Here is a 3558-nt window from a genome sequence, read left to right on the forward strand (position 1 = left end):
AGAGTTTTGATCTGAACCAAAACAGTAGATTAGGAATCCCAAGGCTCCCTTCTTAGCCCAATTGCTCTTTTCCTTGGGGTTTACTTCCTTGAGGTCCACCCTTCCAGAGATGCCTTGTAATGTGACTTCTTTCCCTTCTTTAACAAAGGATATTCCCAGTGGTCTTGTGTGTAATTGAATAGGAGAGAATTGATCTAGCCAGTCCATACCTAACACCATGACACATCCCCCCATTCTTAGTAGTCTAAAGTCTCTTTGGAACTCTTCTCCTTGCACTGTCCAGAGAAAATCACTGCATGCCTCTTCACACATGAGTGTCTGTCCATTGGCCACTGTTACATAGAGGGGATTGGTTTTATAAGTGTGTGTTTTGAGCCCTTGTATCACCATGGGGTCCAAAAAACTGTGAGTACTGCCTTTATCTACAAGGATGATTAGTTTTCTCTTGCCTACTTTTCCTAGCAATTTTATAGTACTTAATCCCTCTCCTCCCAACATAGCTAGAAGGGAAACTTCTGCAAGATCTCCATGCTTTTCATCACCTTCAGAACTCAAGGGTTCTTCCATTTTTTCTCCTTGTTCAGGCAGTTCCTCCTCCAATCCTGTCATCACATTAAATGTTCTTGGCTTGCACTTATGTCCATGTTGCCACTTCTCCCTACAATAGAAGCACAATTTCTGCTCTTTGAGCCTATCCATTTCAGCTCGGCTCAACTGTATCATGGGCTTCCCTCTGTTCACACTCACAGAACCAACAGAAGAGGTTCCAGAACTGCTGGTGGATCCTTGACTAGGCCTCTTCTCTAACCATTCTGTTCCTTTTAGGCCTTCCTCAAATTGCCTGGCATACACATATGCATCTGTCAGTGTTAGGGGGTTGGCAGTTTTCACAAAGCACCTTATGTGCCCCTTCAGTCCACTAATATAGTTCCTGATGAAGTATAGTTCTGTCAGTGTAGGGTGAGCGAGCAACATCTGTATTTTCAACTCATCATACTTACAATTATACTCCTCCACCCCTCCAGTTTGTCTCAATCTCTTGAATTCTTCCTCTACACATTCCAGTCCCAAAGAACTATACCTTTTGCACACATCTTCTGCAAAATCTTCCCAGAATACTCTTCCACCATGGTCAATCATGTATCCTTCAAACCATGCATCAATCCCTCCCTTAATATAGAATGACGCATATTCCATCTTCAATTCATTCGGAATACGGTATAGGACGAAAAACTTATTACACCTTCTAATCCATCTTCTAGGGTTCGTGCCATCAAACTCAGGGAAGTCAATTCTAGGTTTTGGTGCCCTCAAGTAATCATCATTTGGACGCAATATGTGTCTATTTTGCTCGTGATTCCCTACGTGTATTCCAGAATTAACATTAGCATGATTAAAAATTGGTCGATTACCTCCGGAGCGATTCACAGATGAACTCGCTCCCTCAGTGTGGCGTATCTGCACGCCGGCCGGAGTTTGATTGGTGGCCTGCTGCTGATTGGCGGTGTTCTGGTTCCCTATGGCCATCATCCATTGACGGACCTCGGCTTGGAACGCGTGGAACCCTGCTTGGAAGGTTCCCAGGGTCTCCACACTTGCTCTTTGATTGTCATTCAGCTGCGTCTGAACCGCCTGCATCTGCTCTTGCATCTCGGCGATTTGCGTTGCAGCTTCATCGTAATCGCGACGTGTATTGGTCATCAAGTTGAGCTTTGATACCAGTTGTAACGAACGCTCAGTGAGAAGAAAGAAGAAACTGTAAATTTTCCATTAATTCCAATCGACGGTTACACCAAAAGCTTAAGTAGTACAGCCAAGGTTATAATTATCCTTTCAGCACATAACTACCCTTAACGATTACAACTCAAACGCTGTGTTTTGATTAAGTCGTTACAACTAACTCAACGGTTACACTCAAACGCTGCGTTTTGGCTAAGTTCATTACACTATCCTTCGACGCCGACGCCACGAACTGCAGTAGACACCACCGCCATTCTGTCTCGACTAGCCACTCACCCTGCTAGCCTCCGCCACCGCCATTGCTAGCCTCCACCACCGCTGGTAAGTGTCCCTTCAAATTTTTTGTTATTTATTTCTTCTCCTAATCCCTAAAATCAAACTTGACGGCTCAGATTTGGACGGATTCGCTCTGTTTTCGCTCAAAATATACTCGCCGGAAGAAGTAGAACCTGAGATTCAAGCTTATAGCCGACAGACATCACCTGCCTAAAGTATTGTCACTCACATAATTGTGTGCCTACAGTGTGAAAAACATCTTAATTTTGTACTTGATCTCTTCTTGACTCATTTAGTGTAAACTAAATGTCTTGATTGTTTCTATTTTGTCTCAGATTCCAGCACCAAAAAGAGGTGATATTGTTAAGCAGATTGGTGATGCACTTAGAGCAAAACTTCACTACTTTGGCCGACTTGTTTCACTTGAAATGGGGAAAATACTACCCGAAGGAATTGGGGAGGTTCAAGTATGTATACTTTACTAATTAAGTGTGTGGTGTAACAAAAGAGTTTTATTCTTCTGCAAGAAATGAAATTGTTCTTTGACTTGTTCTCCTGCCAACAATAATGTACACATTAATTCCATTTTCCCTGAGAATAATTTATGGTTGTCATTTCTAAATTACTTACTACTTGGGCCTATGTGCTAGTGCATAATCATCTTGGATCTTCCTTTTTTATTATCACATTTTTTCGAATGGCTATTACATATTAAATTGGCAATACTTAAATGCAAGTGATGATACAAATTACTGATTAGTTATATATTTTCTTTTAGCATTCATGCCAGAATGAATTAGTGATATAACTTTGAAAACAATTTAATCAGCAAATTATTGACATGTGTGACTTCGCTGTTGGTTTGAGCTGGCAACTAAATGGATCAGTCATACCATTAGAACGTGAGTCCACTCTTCTTCACCTGCTTATATCTGATTTCTTTTTAAATGCTCTAGGAGTTATATTTGTGAGGATATCTTTCTTTTCCTTGTTGTCTCTTCTCTAGATTAATTAGCTCTACTTGGTTTTAAGATAAGGTAGAAGTGAATCAGATACAATCAGAAAATTTATGATCTGGATATTGATATGTTGCTTCTTCTGGATTTTTGGGCTTCTTTGCAATGTTTTTTCAGAAGTTCAATTTAATTAGTTGTGTGTTTATTTTTTTCAACAGGCCCTAATCATGTGATGTTGGAGGTGAAGTAGATAACAGACCATAATTTTGGTATTATGTTTTTTTTCTATACTACACTTGATGTTCCTTGTCTATTCTTCATGGACAGGTGTGGAATCCTCTAGGGGTAGTTGGTGTTATTACTGCTTTTAACGAGAATTGAGATTTCTTGATGGTTTGCAATATAGTTTATCAGTTATAGAGTGTTGCTTTGTCATTTGTGAATTCACAAGAGTTTCTGAGAATGTTTCTGGTGATTTAATATTTTGGTATGGCATTATATTGGTGAAGTTTTTACCAAACACACTATTAGATGATCACTTTGGCATTAGTGAGTAACTTTTTCAAACATGATTGTACAGGATGGA

At 40.1% G+C, this 3558-nt stretch overlaps 1 long non-coding RNA gene across 3 annotated transcripts; it reads left to right on the forward strand.

Moving 5' to 3' along the window:
- The first annotated feature begins 1994 nt into the window (after window positions 1-1994).
- On the forward strand, window positions 1995-3213 carry LOC109147063. Of its 3 annotated transcripts, XR_002048542.1 has the most exons (5): window positions 1995-2061; window positions 2133-2231; window positions 2352-2483; window positions 2846-2918; window positions 3191-3213. It is a non-coding gene; the product is annotated as an uncharacterized LOC109147063 (long non-coding RNA). The 3 variants fall into 3 exon arrangements; XR_002048541.1 differs by lacking the exon at window positions 3191-3213 and having other exon boundaries at window positions 2846-3162; XR_002048543.1 differs by lacking the exons at window positions 2133-2231; window positions 3191-3213 and having other exon boundaries at window positions 2047-2061; window positions 2846-2931.
- The last annotated feature ends 345 nt before the right edge of the window (window positions 3214-3558 follow it).

The sequence above is a fragment of the Ipomoea nil genome, unplaced genomic scaffold, assembly GCF_001879475.1.
Source record: "Ipomoea nil cultivar Tokyo-kokei standard unplaced genomic scaffold, Asagao_1.1 scaffold1971, whole genome shotgun sequence".
Taxonomy (NCBI): Eukaryota; Viridiplantae; Streptophyta; class Magnoliopsida; order Solanales; family Convolvulaceae; genus Ipomoea; species Ipomoea nil.